Raw genomic sequence first — 21,222 nt, 5'->3', positions numbered from 1 at the left:
AGCAACACGAAACCCATCAAAAACTGGGGTGATCTCAGGTGCTCCAGAAGGGTAATCAGATCCTGCTCCACATGTGGCACCCGTCGTGTCGCTCATGTTAGTACAAACCCGGTAATAAGTCTAAGGTAGCAATAAACAGTTAGGAAAAAATATTAAAATTTCCCCTCATAAATTTTACCATCCCCTTTTCATTGCCTTCTTGCAATATTAAGCTTACTGTTTGTGTCATATATGTGCATATGTATGTAATCAGAATCTTCCATAGATTTCATATCCAGTATATAAAATGGTAAAATAAAATTTCTTTTTGGTGTATCCATGGCAACAATCTGCAATTTTTTGTTATAAAATATAGCAAAAAGGGGGGAAAAGATATCACATATTTCCCCAAAATTTGGCCAAAAGTAGAATTTCAATCACTTCAAGTAATACCTTTTCTGAAACTGTTTACATATATCTTTCAATTAATCCAATGAAAATCATATGTCTTTCGTCTCATTTTTTTGTAAAATTGCGTCAAAAACTTCGTGTAGAAAAAAAGTGTTTGTAAACATTACATTAATTTCTGGACCGATGACCGGTCTAGCTATGAAAATACGGAGAGTCAAACAGAAAATAGCCCATAAAACATGTAAAAAATAATCTTGATGTTCTTATAAACCACCTTTGAAGGCTAAATTAGTACTCAGCTGTCTAAAAATGAATTTTATTACACAATAACTTTCATATTTGAAAAATCCACCGGGGCCAAAATGCGAAACCAAACTCCTAACTGTGTATTGCAACCTTAATAGTAAATATTTTTTTCAAATTCTCCCTTTTAACTAATTTTCTGTGTTCTGCTAGCTAAAAGAAGTAAAATGGCCTTTTATTTTTGAAAATTGGTTGAGTAATGAATATTTTATGAAGGTTAGCAGTTGACACTGAAACGCGACAAAAACTGATTTAAAGAAAGGTGCCAAGTCAAAGTGTAAAATATTGTTTCGACATCAATTTTTGGCAAAATGTTAAAAACTATACCTCTTTTGTCAGTTTTTTAATGTTGAAAATCTTTATAAGACCTCTGATGATGCAAAATTGTACAAAATTTAACAATTTCAAGCATGAAAATGTTAATCTTTATGTTTAATGTATACCAAAGACTTGATTAAAAAACTTGGTAATGGGGAATCAATTTCTTACAGCTGAATCAACTATACATTTAATATATGTCAAAATGTAACATGAAATCTTGATAAAAATAATGAATTGATATATTCGCAAGAAAAAATACAAAACATTCAATACTTAGGCTACTACATACTGTGCAATCCTTCAGAAGCAAGGGTTTAGCAAATAGAGTACAATTATAAGCCTTGTGTCAAAATGTCTAATTTTGGTTGCTAAGGACTGTAAACAATAAAATTGACATGTATTGTCATTCTTAAACACTTAATCCCCTCAGAAGTTGATTTAGAATCTAAATATCAATATATTTGTGGTATGAAAAGTCTTAAATTATACAATTCTGAGCTTGGTAAATATGCCATAAGGTAGCAATAAACAGTTAGGAAAAAATATTAAAATTTCCCCTCATAAATTTTACCATCCCCTTTTCATTGCCTTCTTGCAATATTAAGCTTACTGTTTGTGTCATATATGTGTATATGTATGTAATCAGAATCTTCCATAGATTTCATATCCAGTATATAAAATGGTAAAATAAAATTTCTTTTTGGTGTATCCATGGCAACAATCTGCAATTTTTTGTTATAAAATATAGCAAAAAGGGGGGAAAAGATATCACATATTTCCCCAAAATTTGGCCAAAAGTAGAATTTCAATCACTTCAAGTTATACCTTTTCTGAAACTGTTTACATATATCTTTCAATTAATCCAATGAAAATCATATGTCTTTCGTCTCATTTTTTTGTAAAATTGCGTCAAAAACTTCGTGTAGAAAAAAAGTGTTTGTAAACATTACATTAATTTCTGGACCGATGACCGGTCTAGCTATGAAAATACGGAGAGTCAAACAGAAAATAGCCCATAAAACATGTAAAAAATAATCTTGATGTTCTTATAAACCACCTTTGAAGGCTAAATTAGTACTCAGCTGTCTAAAAATGAATTTTATTACACAATAACTTTCATATTTGAAAAATCCACCGGGGCCAAAATGCGAAACCAAACTCCTAACTGTGTATTGCAACCTTAATAGTAAATATTTTTTTCAAATTCTCCCTTTTAACTAATTTTCTGTGTTCTGCTAGCTAAAAGAAGTAAAATGGCCTTTTATTTTTGAAAATTGGTTGAGTAATGAATATTTTATGAAGGTTAGCAGTTGACACTGAAACGCGACAAAAACTGATTTAAAGAAAGGTGCCAAGTCAAAGTGTAAAATATTGTTTCGACATCAATTTTTGGCAAAATGTTAAAAACTATACCTCTTTTGTCAGTTTTTTAATGTTGAAAATCTTTATAAGACCTCTGATGATGCAAAATTGTACAAAATTTAACAATTTCAAGCATGAAAATGTTAATCTTTATGTTTAATGTATACCAAAGACTTGATTAAAAAACTTGGTAATGGGGAATCAATTTCTTACAGCTGAATCAACTATACATTTAATATATGTCAAAATGTAACATGAAATCTTGATAAAAATAATGAATTGATATATTCGCAAGAAAAAATACAAAACATTCAATACTTAGGCTACTACATACTGTGCAATCCTTCAGAAGCAAGGGTTTAGCAAATAGAGTACAATTATAAGCCTTGTGTCAAAATGTCTAATTTTGGTTGCTAAGGACTGTAAACAATAAAATTGACATGTATTGTCATTCTTAAACACTTAATCCCCTCAGAAGTTGATTTAGAATCTAAATATCAATATATTTGTGGTATGAAAAGTCTTAAATTATACAATTCTGAGCTTGGTAAATATGCCATAAGGTAGCAATAAACAGTTAGGAAAAAATATTAAAATTTCCCCTCATAAATTTTACCATCCCCTTTTCATTGCCTTCTTGCAATATTAAGCTTACTGTTTGTGTCATAAATGTGCATATGTATGTAATCAGAATCTTCCATAGATTTCATATCCAGTATATAAAATGGTAAAATAAAATTTCTTTTTGGTGTATCCATGGCAACAATCTGCAATTTTTTGTTATAAAATATAGCAAAAAGGGGGGAAAAGATATCACATATTTCCCCAAAATTTGGCCAAAAGTAGAATTTCAATCACTTCAAGTAATACCTTTTCTGAAACTGTTTACATATATCTTTCAATTAATCCAATGAAAATCATATGTCTTTCGTCTCATTTTTTTGTAAAATTGCGTCAAAAACTTCGTGTAGAAAAAAAGTGTTTGTAAACATTACATTAATTTCTGGACCGATGACCGGTCTAGCTATGAAAATACGGAGAGTCAAACAGAAAATAGCCCATAAAACATGTAAAAAATAATCTTGATGTTCTTATAAACCACCTTTGAAGGCTAAATTAGTACTCAGCTGTCTAAAAATGAATTTTATTACACAATAACTTTCATATTTGAAAAATCCACCGGGGCCAAAATGCGAAACCAAACTCCTAACTGTGTATTGCAACCTTAATAGTAAATATTTTTTTCAAATTCTCCCTTTTAACTAATTTTCTGTGTTCTGCTAGCTAAAAGAAATAAAATGGCCTTTTATTTTTGAAAATTGGTTGAGTAATGAATATTTTATGAAGGTTAGCAGTTGACACTGAAACGCGACAAAAACTGATTTAAAGAAAGGTGCCAAGTCAAAGTGTAAAATATTGTTTCGACATCAATTTTTGGCAAAATGTTAAAAACTATACCTCTTTTGTCAGTTTTTTAATGTTGAAAATCTTTATAAGACCTCTGATGATGCAAAATTGTACAAAATTTAACAATTTCAAGCATGAAAATGTTAATCTTTATGTTTAATGTATACCAAAGACTTGATTAAAAAACTTGGTAATGGGGAATCAATTTCTTACAGCTGAATCAACTATACATTTAATATATGTCAAAATGTAACATGAAATCTTGATAAAAATAATGAATTGATATATTCGCAAGAAAAAATACAAAACATTCAATACTTAGGCTACTACATACTGTGCAATCCTTCAGAAGCAAGGGTTTAGCAAATAGAGTACAATTATAAGCCTTGTGTCAAAATGTCTAATTTTGGTTGCTAAGGACTGTAAACAATAAAATTGACATGTATTGTCATTCTTAAACACTTAATCCCCTCAGAAGTTGATTTAGAATCTAAATATCAATATATTTGTGGTATGAAAAGTCTTAAATTATACAATTCTGAGCTTGGTAAATATGCCTTAATAGTAAATATTTTTTTCAAATTCTCCCTTTTAACTAATTTTCTGTGTTCTGCTAGCTAAAAGAAGTAAAATGGCCTTTTATTTTTGAAAATTGGTTGAGTAATGAATATTTTATGAAGGTTAGCAGTTGACACTGAAACGCGACAAAAACTGATTTAAAGAAAGGTGCCAAGTCAAAGTGTAAAATATTGTTTCGACATCAATTTTTGGCAAAATGTTAAAAACTATACCTCTTTTGTCAGTTTTTTAATGTTGAAAATCTTTATAAGACCTCTGATGATGCAAAATTGTACAAAATTTAACAATTTCAAGCATGAAAATGTTAATCTTTATGTTTAATGTATACCAAAGACTTGATTAAAAAACTTGGTAATGGGGAATCAATTTCTTACAGCTGAATCAACTATACATTTAATATATGTCAAAATGTAACATGAAATCTTGATAAAAATAATGAATTGATATATTCGCAAGAAAAAATACAAAACATTCAATACTTAGGCTACTACATACTGTGCAATCCTTCAGAAGCAAGGGTTTAGCAAATAGAGTACAATTATAAGCCTTGTGTCAAAATGTCTAATTTTGGTTGCTAAGGACTGTAAACAATAAAATTGACATGTATTGTCATTCTTAAACACTTAATCCCCTCAGAAGTTGATTTAGAATCTAAATATCAATATATTTGTGGTATGAAAAGTCTTAAATTATACAATTCTGAGCTTGGTAAATATGCCATAAGGTAGCAATAAACAGTTAGGAAAAAATATTAAAATTTCCCCTCATAAATTTTACCATCCCCTTTTCATTGCCTTCTTGCAATATTAAGCTTACTGTTTGTGTCATATATGTGCATATGTATGTAATCAGAATCTTCCATAGATTTCATATCCAGTATATAAAATGGTAAAATAAAATTTCTTTTTGGTGTATCCATGGCAACAATCTGCAATTTTTTGTTATAAAATATAGCAAAAAGGGGGGAAAAGATATCACATATTTCCCCAAAATTTGGCCAAAAGTAGAATTTCAATCACTTCAAGTAATACCTTTTCTGAAACTGTTTACATATATCTTTCAATTAATCCAATGAAAATCATATGTCTTTCGTCTCATTTTTTTGTAAAATTGCGTCAAAAACTTCGTGTAGAAAAAAAGTGTTTGTAAACATTACATTAATTTCTGGACCGATGACCGGTCTAGCTATGAAAATACGGAGAGTCAAACAGAAAATAGCCCATAAAACATGTAAAAAATAATCTTGATGTTCTTATAAACCACCTTTGAAGGCTAAATTAGTACTCAGCTGTCTAAAAATGAATTTTATTACACAATAACTTTCATATTTGAAAAATCCACCGGGGCCAAAATGCGAAACCAAACTCCTAACTGTGTATTGCAACCTTAATAGTAAATATTTTTTTCAAATTCTCCCTTTTAACTAATTTTCTGTGTTCTGCTAGCTAAAAGAAGTAAAATGGCCTTTTATTTTTGAAAATTGGTTGAGTAATGAATATTTTATGAAGGTTAGCAGTTGACACTGAAACGCGACAAAAACTGATTTAAAGAAAGGTGCCAAGTCAAAGTGTAAAATATTGTTTCGACATCAATTTTTGGCAAAATGTTAAAAACTATACCTCTTTTGTCAGTTTTTTAATGTTGAAAATCTTTATAAGACCTCTGATGATGCAAAATTGTACAAAATTTAACAATTTCAAGCATGAAAATGTTAATCTTTATGTTTAATGTATACCAAAGACTTGATTAAAAAACTTGGTAATGGGGAATCAATTTCTTACAGCTGAATCAACTATACATTTAATATATGTCAAAATGTAACATGAAATCTTGATAAAAATAATGAATTGATATATTCGCAAGAAAAAATACAAAACATTCAATACTTAGGCTACTACATACTGTGCAATCCTTCAGAAGCAAGGGTTTAGCAAATAGAGTACAATTATAAGCCTTGTGTCAAAATGTCTAATTTTGGTTGCTAAGGACTGTAAACAATAAAATTGACATGTATTGTCATTCTTAAACACTTAATCCCCTCAGAAGTTGATTTAGAATCTAAATATCAATATATTTGTGGTATGAAAAGTCTTAAATTATACAATTCTGAGCTTGGTAAATATGCCATAAGGTAGCAATAAACAGTTAGGAAAAAATATTAAAATTTCCCCTCATAAATTTTACCATCCCCTTTTCATTGCCTTCTTGCAATATTAAGCTTACTGTTTGTGTCATATATGTGCATATGTATGTAATCAGAATCTTCCATAGATTTCATATCCAGTATATAAAATGGTAAAATAAAATTTCTTTTTGGTGTATCCATGGCAACAATCTGCAATTTTTTGTTATAAAATATAGCAAAAAGGGGGGAAAAGATATCACATATTTCCCCAAAATTTGGCCAAAAGTAGAATTTCAATCACTTCAAGTAATACCTTTTCTGAAACTGTTTACATATATCTTTCAATTAATCCAATGAAAATCATATGTCTTTCGTCTCATTTTTTTGTAAAATTGCGTCAAAAACTTCGTGTAGAAAAAAAGTGTTTGTAAACATTACATTAATTTCTGGACCGATGACCGGTCTAGCTATGAAAATACGGAGAGTCAAACAGAAAATAGCCCATAAAACATGTAAAAAATAATCTTGATGTTCTTATAAACCACCTTTGAAGGCTAAATTAGTACTCAGCTGTCTAAAAATGAATTTTATTACACAATAACTTTCATATTTGAAAAATCCACTGGGGCCAAAATGCGAAACCAAACTCCTAACTGTGTATTGCAACCTTAATAGTAAATATTTTTTTCAAATTCTCCCTTTTAACTAATTTTCTGTGTTCTGCTAGCTAAAAGAAGTAAAATGGCCTTTTATTTTTGAAAATTGGTTGAGTAATGAATATTTTATGAAGGTTAGCAGTTGACACTGAAACGCGACAAAAACTGATTTAAAGAAAGGTGCCAAGTCAAAGTGTAAAATATTGTTTCGACATCAATTTTTGGCAAAATGTTAAAAACTATACCTCTTTTGTCAGTTTTTTAATGTTGAAAATCTTTATAAGACCTCTGATGATGCAAAATTGTACAAAATTTAACAATTTCAAGCATGAAAATGTTAATCTTTATGTTTAATGTATACCAAAGACTTGATTAAAAAACTTGGTAATGGGGAATCAATTTCTTACAGCTGAATCAACTATACATTTAATATATGTCAAAATGTAACATGAAATCTTGATAAAAATAATGAATTGATATATTCGCAAGAAAAAATACAAAACATTCAATACTTAGGCTACTACATACTGTGCAATCCTTCAGAAGCAAGGGTTTAGCAAATAGAGTACAATTATAAGCCTTGTGTCAAAATGTCTAATTTTGGTTGCTAAGGACTGTAAACAATAAAATTGACATGTATTGTCATTCTTAAACACTTAATCCCCTCAGAAGTTGATTTAGAATCTAAATATCAATATATTTGTGGTATGAAAAGTCTTAAATTATACAATTCTGAGCTTGGTAAATATGCCATAAGGTAGCAATAAACAGTTAGGAAAAAATATTAAAATTTCCCCTCATAAATTTTACCATCCCCTTTTCATTGCCTTCTTGCAATATTAAGCTTACTGTTTGTGTCATATATGTGCATATGTATGTAATCAGAATCTTCCATAGATTTCATATCCAGTATATAAAATGGTAAAATAAAATTTCTTTTTGGTGTATCCATGGCAACAATCTGCAATTTTTTGTTATAAAATATAGCAAAAAGGGGGGAAAAGATATCACATATTTCCCCAAAATTTGGCCAAAAGTAGAATTTCAATCACTTCAAGTAATACCTTTTCTGAAACTGTTTACATATATCTTTCAATTAATCCAATGAAAATCATATGTCTTTCGTCTCATTTTTTTGTAAAATTGCGTCAAAAACTTCGTGTAGAAAAAAAGTGTTTGTAAACATTACATTAATTTCTGGACCGATGACCGGTCTAGCTATGAAAATACGGAGAGTCAAACAGAAAATAGCCCATAAAACATGTAAAAAATAATCTTGATGTTCTTATAAACCACCTTTGAAGGCTAAATTAGTACTCAGCTGTCTAAAAATGAATTTTATTACACAATAACTTTCATATTTGAAAAATCCACCGGGGCCAAAATGCGAAACCAAACTCCTAACTGTGTATTGCAACCTTAATAGTAAATATTTTTTTCAAATTCTCCCTTTTAACTAATTTTCTGTGTTCTGCTAGCTAAAAGAAGTAAAATGGCCTTTTATTTTTGAAAATTGGTTGAGTAATGAATATTTTATGAAGGTTAGCAGTTGACACTGAAACGCGACAAAAACTGATTTAAAGAAAGGTGCCAAGTCAAAGTGTAAAATATTGTTTCGACATCAATTTTTGGCAAAATGTTAAAAACTATACCTCTTTTGTCAGTTTTTTAATGTTGAAAATCTTTATAAGACCTCTGATGATGCAAAATTGTACAAAATTTAACAATTTCAAGCATGAAAATGTTAATCTTTATGTTTAATGTATACCAAAGACTTGATTAAAAAACTTGGTAATGGGGAATCAATTTCTTACAGCTGAATCAACTATACATTTAATATATGTCAAAATGTAACATGAAATCTTGATAAAAATAATGAATTGATATATTCGCAAGAAAAAATACAAAACATTCAATACTTAGGCTACTACATACTGTGCAATCCTTCAGAAGCAAGGGTTTAGCAAATAGAGTACAATTATAAGCCTTGTGTCAAAATGTCTAATTTTGGTTGCTAAGGACTGTAAACAATAAAATTGACATGTATTGTCATTCTTAAACACTTAATCCCCTCAGAAGTTGATTTAGAATCTAAATATCAATATATTTGTGGTATGAAAAGTCTTAAATTATACAATTCTGAGCTTGGTAAATATGCCATAAGGTAGCAATAAACAGTTAGGAAAAAATATTAAAATTTCCCCTCATAAATTTTACCATCCCCTTTTCATTGCCTTCTTGCAATATTAAGCTTACTGTTTGTGTCATATATGTGCATATGTATGTAATCAGAATCTTCCATAGATTTCATATCCAGTATATAAAATGGTAAAATAAAATTTCTTTTTGGTGTATCCATGGCAACAATCTGCAATTTTTTGTTATAAAATATAGCAAAAAGGGGGGAAAAGATATCACATATTTCCCCAAAATTTGGCCAAAAGTAGAATTTCAATCACTTCAAGTAATACCTTTTCTGAAACTGTTTACATATATCTTTCAATTAATCCAATGAAAATCATATGTCTTTCGTCTCATTTTTTTGTAAAATTGCGTCAAAAACTTCGTGTAGAAAAAAAGTGTTTGTAAACATTACATTAATTTCTGGACCGATGACCGGTCTAGCTATGAAAATACGGAGAGTCAAACAGAAAATAGCCCATAAAACATGTAAAAAATAATCTTGATGTTCTTATAAACCACCTTTGAAGGCTAAATTAGTACTCAGCTGTCTAAAAATGAATTTTATTACACAATAACTTTCATATTTGAAAAATCCACCGGGGCCAAAATGCGAAACCAAACTCCTAACTGTGTATTGCAACCTTAATAGTAAATATTTTTTTCAAATTCTCCCTTTTAACTAATTTTCTGTGTTCTGCTAGCTAAAAGAAGTAAAATGGCCTTTTATTTTTGAAAATTGGTTGAGTAATGAATATTTTATGAAGGTTAGCAGTTGACACTGAAACGCGACAAAAACTGATTTAAAGAAAGGTGCCAAGTCAAAGTGTAAAATATTGTTTCGACATCAATTTTTGGCAAAATGTTAAAAACTATACCTCTTTTGTCAGTTTTTTAATGTTGAAAATCTTTATAAGACCTCTGATGATGCAAAATTGTACAAAATTTAACAATTTCAAGCATGAAAATGTTAATCTTTATGTTTAATGTATACCAAAGACTTGATTAAAAAACTTGGTAATGGGGAATCAATTTCTTACAGCTGAATCAACTATACATTTAATATATGTCAAAATGTAACATGAAATCTTGATAAAAATAATGAATTGATATATTCGCAAGAAAAAATACAAAACATTCAATACTTAGGCTACTACATACTGTGCAATCCTTCAGAAGCAAGGGTTTAGCAAATAGAGTACAATTATAAGCCTTGTGTCAAAATGTCTAATTTTGGTTGCTAAGGACTGTAAACAATAAAATTGACATGTATTGTCATTCTTAAACACTTAATCCCCTCAGAAGTTGATTTAGAATCTAAATATCAATATATTTGTGGTATGAAAAGTCTTAAATTATACAATTCTGAGCTTGGTAAATATGCCATAAGGTAGCAATAAACAGTTAGGAAAAAATATTAAAATTTCCCCTCATAAATTTTACCATCCCCTTTTCATTGCCTTCTTGCAATATTAAGCTTACTGTTTGTGTCATATATGTGCATATGTATGTAATCAGAATCTTCCATAGATTTCATATCCAGTATATAAAATGGTAAAATAAAATTTCTTTTTGGTGTATCCATGGCAACAATCTGCAATTTTTTGTTATAAAATATAGCAAAAAGGGGGGAAAAGATATCACATATTTCCCCAAAATTTGGCCAAAAGTAGAATTTCAATCACTTCAAGTAATACCTTTTCTGAAACTGTTTACATATATCTTTCAATTAATCCAATGAAAATCATATGTCTTTCGTCTCATTTTTTTGTAAAATTGCGTCAAAAACTTCGTGTAGAAAAAAAGTGTTTGTAAACATTACATTAATTTCTGGACCGATGACCGGTCTAGCTATGAAAATACGGAGAGTCAAACAGAAAATAGCCCATAAAACATGTAAAAAATAATCTTGATGTTCTTATAAACCACCTTTGAAGGCTAAATTAGTACTCAGCTGTCTAAAAATGAATTTTATTACACAATAACTTTCATATTTGAAAAATCCACCGGGGCCAAAATGCGAAACCAAACTCCTAACTGTGTATTGCAACCTTAATAGTAAATATTTTTTTCAAATTCTCCCTTTTAACTAATTTTCTGTGTTCTGCTAGCTAAAAGAAGTAAAATGGCCTTTTATTTTTGAAAATTGGTTGAGTAATGAATATTTTATGAAGGTTAGCAGTTGACACTGAAACGCGACAAAAACTGATTTAAAGAAAGGTGCCAAGTCAAAGTGTAAAATATTGTTTCGACATCAATTTTTGGCAAAATGTTAAAAACTATACCTCTTTTGTCAGTTTTTTAATGTTGAAAATCTTTATAAGACCTCTGATGATGCAAAATTGTACAAAATTTAACAATTTCAAGCATGAAAATGTTAATCTTTATGTTTAATGTATACCAAAGACTTGATTAAAAAACTTGGTAATGGGGAATCAATTTCTTACAGCTGAATCAACTATACATTTAATATATGTCAAAATGTAACATGAAATCTTGATAAAAATAATGAATTGATATATTCGCAAGAAAAAATACAAAACATTCAATACTTAGGCTACTACATACTGTGCAATCCTTCAGAAGCAAGGGTTTAGCAAATAGAGTACAATTATAAGCCTTGTGTCAAAATGTCTAATTTTGGTTGCTAAGGACTGTAAACAATAAAATTGACATGTATTGTCATTCTTAAACACTTAATCCCCTCAGAAGTTGATTTAGAATCTAAATATCAATATATTTGTGGTATGAAAAGTCTTAAATTATACAATTCTGAGCTTGGTAAATATGCCATAAGGTAGCAATAAACAGTTAGGAAAAAATATTAAAATTTCCCCTCATAAATTTTACCATCCCCTTTTCATTGCCTTCTTGCAATATTAAGCTTACTGTTTGTGTCATATATGTGCATATGTATGTAATCAGAATCTTCCATAGATTTCATATCCAGTATATAAAATGGTAAAATAAAATTTCTTTTTGGTGTATCCATGGCAACAATCTGCAATTTTTTGTTATAAAATATAGCAAAAAGGGGGGAAAAGATATCACATATTTCCCCAAAATTTGGCCAAAAGTAGAATTTCAATCACTTCAAGTAATACCTTTTCTGAAACTGTTTACATATATCTTTCAATTAATCCAATGAAAATCATATGTCTTTCGTCTCATTTTTTTGTAAAATTGCGTCAAAAACTTCGTGTAGAAAAAAAGTGTTTGTAAACATTACATTAATTTCTGGACCGATGACCGGTCTAGCTATGAAAATACGGAGAGTCAAACAGAAAATAGCCCATAAAACATGTAAAAAATAATCTTGATGTTCTTATAAACCACCTTTGAAGGCTAAATTAGTACTCAGCTGTCTAAAAATGAATTTTATTACACAATAACTTTCATATTTGAAAAATCCACCGGGGCCAAAATGCGAAACCAAACTCCTAACTGTGTATTGCAACCTAATTCGGTAGGTCAAATTCGGGAAAAAGGGGACGGAATTGTAGTTACGACATTTGGAACATATCCGTTATCATCTGTGAAAAGGATATCATGGGCATAACGGTCAACCGACTCGTGATGGCGTCCCTAAAATTTACGAAGGGATGATTCAACTTCACCACTTGGAATTTTGGTTTAATAGCTCTCTTGTGAGCAGCAACCCTCTATCAAGGAAATCATGATAAGAAATACAAGCCCTGGAATATCGTATCAACTGGGAGATATATACTGCTGGAATGTTGCTACATATAGAAATGGAAAGTTCGATGGGATAGATGCGTTCAACATAAGTCACCAAATATTGAATTATTTAGTGAGAGAACATCATCTATATAGCGGAAAGGAAAGTTAAAGGGTACTTCTAACTTCTTTGCTTTCTTCCTAAGATAAGAAGTTCCTGTAAGAAGTCAGCCTCATATGAATAAATGAACAAGTCGGATAGAAGAGAGGCACAGTTGGTTCCCATGGGGATGCCGATTGTTTGTTGAAGAACACGTCCCCCAAACGTACCTGCATATTAACGAACTCTGTGCCACTAAACCTTAAACAAACAACAACCAATCTGTTCACAGTTTCAAAAATAGACTCGGCTTAATGAACATATTTGAGTGAGTTAAAAATGTAGGATAAAATGTCATTTTCCTCAGTTATTTTCTTCACATTGTTTTGTTTGTATTACAGTCAATTATACAAAAAAAAAGGTAATTGTGTCTTGTAATTCCAGGCTCTGTTCCCTATCCAAATGGTTACATGTAAAGTAGGTGTCCTTTTTACTGCAACATTTTGGATGTTCAACCGAGGTGGTCCAACTATTAATGGTTCAACGTGAATTTCTACAATGAAAATGGCTGACACCTTTTTGTTTTATATATCATTTGATTTTATTGAATGTTATTATTTTAATATCACATTATAATGTTATTGTCATGTCTCAGATGTATATACCTTAATTGGAATAAAATATTCTTCTTCTTCTTATTGGATATTTTAATTACGCTGCTCTGGTTTGCCTCATCTTTCTCGTTAAATAACGCATCAATTTGAAGGACATGATTCAAAGACAACTTTACCAAAACAACTTTTAGAGTTCATTCCTTTAAAGTTTTGCCGTGTCCATTCATACTGGCCCTATACGTTCAGTATGTCTTTAAACAGAAGTTAGAATACGTTTGCGACAGCCATATAGTTACGCGTTTTAGGAAAGGTTGTAACCAATCATGAAAAATTATCCTAAAACAAAAACTAGATCCATAACTGAAGAACAAAAGTATTAATACCGAATTCCAATGTAAATTAAAAAAGGTGAAGTCCATAAAACTGACAAATTCAAACACTTAACTATATCAACTAGCGGAACGAATGAAAAACAACTGTCATATTCCATACTTGAAACATGCATTCAACAAGGGTAACTTGTTAATTACTTTATTACGTGCAGTCTTATATGACATTTTAATTATTAAACAAATTCCAAAAATACTCGTCGACGTAATTTTAAAATAGCAGTGCTGCAGTTGAAAAATCAGTATCTGTAGATAGTTGAAATAAAACATTTCACTACTCTTGTGCATGAATGTTAATAGCTCGAAATTACATTTTTTCATTATTGACACCCAACCCGATTATTTTTTTTTTTATCAGAAATGGGATTAAGAGAAGCCATCTAGAAGGGATCGAAATAACAAACCACAACAGAGCCTGTAAAACTCAACAAGTATGGTATAATATACCCCTCCCAAAAAATAGCACATCCAAATCAAATCAAAGTCAATTGGAAATTTATACAAATTTATGAACACAAACAAGATAACTTCAGATTTACCAAAAATGTGATTGGAACAGATAAGAACAAGATGTTCCACAAGTAGGGATTTAAATACTTTTGCTTAAGTCGTTTGAAGATAAATATATTGATACAACTTTTGGTTCATTTCATTTAGGATCGCCAGCTTGTTCGAATGATGCATCATTATTGTCAAAGAGCGTTTTTGAGATACAAATTGTGTTAGACATGTTGAACATTATGCTGATCGTGAACGTTATATATTATCATGGAAAAGTTTTAAGGCATATCATGCCCTAGATAAATAAAATTCAAATGCATTGTATGTTTTAGAAAATTAAAAACTTAAGTGGATTTCACAGTGCACTTATTTTCATTCCTACAGAAGGTGTCAAAATAAACAAAGTTGGGAAAGAGTTTTGAGAACTTCCCCATCGGTAATAACTGAAGGGAACTGTATTGATTGCAAAGGACAATAGAGGAACAATAGATACCTGACAATAATTGGTGATTTAAACTGTGTACCTGAGTGAACCATATCAAGTGAAACTCAACTCTTTGTTAATTTTATCATCTTATGCAGGGACGAAAAAAAGTGCACTGCAAATTGCAGTTAAGTTTTTGATTAAAATGCATTTGAGTTTTATTTATCTAGGACATGCTATGCCTTAAAACTATTTAAAACAGGTTTGTCTGTACTCAAAGTAAATTTGAGGTGAAAACGCAGCCATTTTAGGCAAAGGGTCCACATGAACCTTAATTGGCTTCATGACATATAGCTAAAAGAAGTTGAGAGTTACACTCACATTAGTATACAGAGGCACTTTACACAATTTCCTAGAGTGAACAGCACATTCAACGATGTACATTCTCCGCGGGTAGTTACAAGTAGAGTCCACGATACATTATCCAATTTTGATCAATCTTGACAGTATCATGAGAAATGATTTGTGACCGCCAGATACTAGTTAGAATTGACACCACAAATAGTTGGTTTATCCATGTAACGAAAATACTAGACCAGCATAATCTTACATCCATTCTGTTTAATACCATGCCATCTCCAGGTATACGCGAGAACATTGTGAAACATGAATTCAATGCTTATTTAAAGATTTAAAGAATATAGCGGAAAAGGAAACATCAAATAAGTCAAGTATAGTACATCTGATTCGAACTTTGACAATAAGGAATCGAACACAGTCGTAAAATTTACATTACAGACGACTTTTCTACTACTTTAAGACCATAATAAGCATGTCTCTCCCGAATTGAGACAAATAAACGTTGTATTGGCCAACCATTACCTGATGGTAGCCGTAAGAGTCAATTTCAGTTAGTCTTCCTTTCAAAACCCTACTAGAGAAATTTTTATGTTAAGAAAGAACCCCTGCTAATGAAGTCCGTACCTTAACATGTACGTGCATAACGTGTCAGATGAGAAATAAAAGCGCCACACGACGGGACAGAGGGTTCGTTCTTTCGAAGAGATGGGAAGTTGACAATGGGAAAAGTGGAATCGTCACGTTTGCCATAATTCCTACTTTGCAGTTTTCTAACTGAACTAGTTTCAAGAAAAACTTATATACATTAAACATATCTTTTAGTTTGAGTTTTCAAAACATGTAATTAAAGACTTAAACTTTTTTTCTTTGAAAAGGTTTTTGTTTTGCATTCTGAATCATGAGAGTACAAAAAAGTCGGTCAGTATGGGTGCCCAATATATACCCATTGTAATACCAAAGTAAATTACCAGTTGCCAATAAAGTTTTTCGGATTCACGATACATGAATTGTGTTAAAAAAGTAGGTTGTCACAAATAAACTTTGCAATGCTCGTACCGTTAAGAGAAAGGTATTTCTCCGAATTTATGGCCGTTCTATGGTCCATATTTTACATAACACAGTTTGATAAATGTATAGGAAGAGCTAGAGGACAAGGGACATTATGACAGCCACTGCAGAGATACATATGAAATAGCATTGAAAAGAAAATGCATCATCGTGATCACAATATAATTAGATTATTACATACCATTTGTTTAATTAGATAAATTGTAACCCCTCGATCGAAAACGAATATCATCGTACTTCCATGCGCCTATATAACCATGCCTACTCGCTCCGCAATTACCGTATCACGGTTATGGACGTTAGAGCAGAAATTATCAGTGAAAGGATAACTTATCGGCGACCGACGCTTCAATGTCATAATATTAATCATATATTTATTAGACGGTAATATAGCCTAGCGTAAAAAAATATAATGGAAACAAAAAAGAAATTGACCAGAACAAGTGCTATACACAGATTGTCGATTTTCTGTGTCTCCTTTTTTTTTGTAAAGGAAAACTTCAGAGCGGATTATGCTACGATGATATAATGCAAAAATCAAATTGCAACGTCTCATGAAATGCAATTGGAGATATAAGATCTGATATGTAGTGTCATTCAATTTGAATAAACAATGTTTATACATAGCGATATTTTTTCTGTACCTCGCTAACGTACTTCGGTCTAGATGATTTATCGCGAAGATACATTTGTTAGATTTTTTCCCCCTATGTCATTTTGCTCAATTTTTTATTTCAAAATAAACATCTGATTTATTTTGTAAATGTTGCACCTATTCAACAAAATCATCGTTAAAAGAGTATTCAAAATATATTTGCAAAGATATTCATAACTTTATCCCACCACAGTGACTATACTTATATGTTTAAATATAGCTATAAATGAATTAAAATAGTTACGTATTTACATCAAAGATACAAGAGATTTCTTTAGATTTAAGCGATTTTGTGAAAAGTACTTGACAAACACGTTTGCATAACACCCACTGTTTAAATTCTTGGATTTTATTTTAAATCATTCTGTTGAATACGAATAACAATTAAATGTTAATGAGAAATTGAAAACATGGAACTTCCTTGAATCTCACGCTTTCACCTTTAAGATTAGTACAGCCCATTGTACTCTAGACTTTTTGATTTGAAGTGTCCCTGGACATATAAAAACATTCCTTAGATTTACCGACAACTTACATGTCGTTGAATTTTAACGTTTAAAATATAAAAAAAAAAAATTAATTCAGATCAAATTGAAATATACGAAGATTAAAACCTGATACTTAAATACATCTCACAAAACATGTTTAACCCCGCCGCATTCTTGCGCCTGTCCCAAGTCAGGAGCCTCTGGCCTTTGTTAGTCTTGTATGTTTTTTTAATATTAGTTCATTTATATATTTTGGAGTTTGGTATGTCGTCCATTTTCACTGAACTAGTAAACATTTTTATTTAGGGGCCAGCTGAGGACCACCTCCGGGTGCGTGATTTTCTCGCTGCGTTGAAGATCCATTGGTGGCATTCGGCTGTTATCTGCTCTTTGACCGGGTTGTTGTCTCTTTGACATATTCCCCATATCCATTCTCAATTTTATTAAAGTAGCAATGTAAAAGCTTTTGTGAATGTTTCGAATATTGTGCTTTATGACGTCGAGAAGAACAGGTCAACGAACCAGTTGAGTCATTCAAAATGTATTACTGTTTTTGTTATCAACTGCCATATTGCACTTAAAATCATTATCTTATATCTTAATGTGAACATTTCAGCCAAATTAGGAGGATTCAAAGTACATCCTATGAGTTTGACTGTCCCTCTGGTATCTTTCGTCCCTCTTTGGTTGATTTTGCATGCAAGTCATATGACCCACAAACAACAACAAAATGCAAGAATAAAAAGTAATAGTGTTTGTCCAAATTTGATCTAAAATCCGACGGTCCCTGCTTTGAGACAGGCTGTCTATCACATCTTTATGCAAAACCCGTTGGATGTTAACTGATTGATATTTTTGTCTTGGAAAATATGATTTATCTATTAGTTGTAGTTGGCTTTTGAAATGGATTTCAGTAACTGTGAGTACTCTCGGATAGTTACTTTGTTTCCAGTTTGATTGAATAGATGCGTTCAACATATTAACCACACTTTGAATATATAAAGAGAGGGCATCACCTTTATTTCAGAACGTGAAGTTTAAAGATAATGCTACGAAAATAACGACATGTGGTATGAGACAACTATTCACGATAAACCAAAAGGACGATAATATAGACATCTATAGTTTAATGATTGAAATGTTACACATTGTTGCTCGGTGAGCAATTCAGGCTAACCGGAGCCTCTTGTTTGTTGTTCCGGACCATATTTGTATTTGGACCATACACGTATATACTCATATGGTCCGACCATACGCGTATGGTTCGGGTAATTTTAAAACACGATGAAGGTTGAAAAGTTACCTTAACTGTAAATGGCATAACGTGTGACCCTACAATGTGTCATAAATAACGAGTTTCTAAAAAGGAAAATTTAACTTATCTAATACGACCTCATTACATTTATAACTTGTTGTTTTCAGTTTTTACTGCACTGGGTCGATACCTTTGCTGGTGTACTATATCAGTCCCAAAGGGTATCATCAGCTCAGTAGTCAGTACATCTTTCTAAAATTGTCCGTTTATAAATTTTCAAATTATAAAGAAACTAAGGTTTCAACTCCCTCAGGCAAAGTTGACTTTTGATAGATTTGGCTCCTTTTTATGTCTTTTTTTGTCATATAGCTTTTCAACTGTTTCGGTTCTTAAACATCCTTAGCTTTCAAATATTTCGGCTTTGAATTTTCCTGCATGACAAAGGTAAATCCAGAAAAGCGCTCCGGACGCATAAACTATATAGCTTGTTGTTTTCATTTTTTAATTATATGGTAATCATTATGACATAATTAATGAAATAAAGTAACTTTTACTAACAAGTAAACGCACCTTTACACGGTCATTATCGATTTCTTTACGAAACACTATATATATATATATATATTTCGTCTTAACAAAAAATAACAAGAAATATCCAAACGAACTGTTAAACAAGAGGTCAACTGTTTTACATACAGACACTTCGGGCATGGAACCCTTTTTTTTAATTTTTTTGTTCTCCTTATTTTGGTATTTCAGTTTGATAAAAGAGAGGCGAAGGATACCAAAGGGACATTCAAACCCATAAGTCGAAAACAAACTGACAAAGCCATGGGTAAAAAGAAAAGCCAAACAAACAACAGTACACAAAACACAGAAGACTAAAGACTGAGCAAGGTTAGGGTAAGGGTTAGGAATATTAGTAAATTAATATTTCTTAAATATTTCAAATTATGCTTAATTATTTAATGAATGTGTTTTTGTGCCTATTCAAGCTATTCTTACATGCATTTTGAAAATATGAATAGAGGGGCAGCACGTATAAATTATTGTCATTGTAAGATCGTATGAATAGGAACATTATCGTCAGTTAAGGATGTAGCCAAGTCAGATGTTCGGACTCCTTGGGTTTTTTCTACGATACAGAATGAAATATTTTGCCCCATATCACCCACTTTTCTTTTCATATAAGACTTCAATAGCTCATTGAAGGTCATTTACCAAAAAGGAAATTCTTTTCTTACGATATGAGACACTAATAATGCCAATGCTAAATATAAGGTAAAGATACGAGTCAGCCTTTCCCGCTATTTTTTCAAAAATTAAATATCTCGAAAAATAGTTCCATAAACTATCAATATTTTAAACTTATTTTGTTCCTTAAGGATGTTTGCTCCTCTGTTTCAAAATACACTACAAACCAGTAAAAGTCTGAAATGGCCTATATCTGTACTCGACTGTACTGATTTTTACTCGACCAGTCTGAATTGGTCTGAATTTTACTCGACATTACTCGACCCCAGTCTTAACCATACTCGACTGTAGTGATTTGTACTTGACCCTTATCTTTGCCATTGAAAATAGTCTGAACTATTACTCGACCAGTCTGAAACAGTCTTAACCCATTCTCGACCTGTACTCGACCTATTTTTTTCAGTCTAAACCATACTCGACCAAAGGTCTGAACAATACTCGACCAGTCTGAACCATACTTGACCAAATAACCTCTACTTTTTCTAAATTTTTACTGTTAAAATAAATTTCTTTTTAACTGACATGACAACAGCCACAATAAAATAAAGATATATTATAAAAACAGATTTTTACATTCTTACATGATTCTCAGATTTATCGAATAGAGATAGTTAAATCAAATTATCTTATATAATAATTTAATTATATTAATTTTAAAGTTTTAGAGTTTTGTTAAAAAAGATTTTCTTTTACCTAAAAACCACACCTATACTGAGGGTAATTAAACCTTATTAAGGTGCTTCTTGTTTGGCATATGTTTTTTTTTAAATTAATTTTCCTAAAAAAATGTACAATAGTTATGTAATTATCTTTTTAATGAGGTAACAATAGCCAACAAAATCACTGAAAATGTTTAACCTTATTTTAGAAATATATCTATTATTATAATTTGGGATATATTATATACAATATATATCAAAAAGGGATAAAAATTAAAGAAATTAATAAATTGTTCTTCTGATTAGTGGTGAAGTATAAAGTAATACCTCCTGCTTGGGGCAAACTCATGAAAAAGATCACACCTGGTCAGAGAGTATTAAATTCTAAATAACATTCATTCAAAATTGCAACATCCTGTGAAACTTAAATCACAAGGCCTTTTGAATTCACTA

Source organism: Mytilus californianus, unplaced genomic scaffold, assembly GCF_021869535.1.
Source record: "Mytilus californianus isolate M0D057914Y unplaced genomic scaffold, xbMytCali1.0.p SCAF_13, whole genome shotgun sequence".
NCBI lineage: Eukaryota > Metazoa > Mollusca > Bivalvia > Mytilida > Mytilidae > Mytilus > Mytilus californianus.
This window is presented reverse-complemented; position numbering follows the sequence as displayed.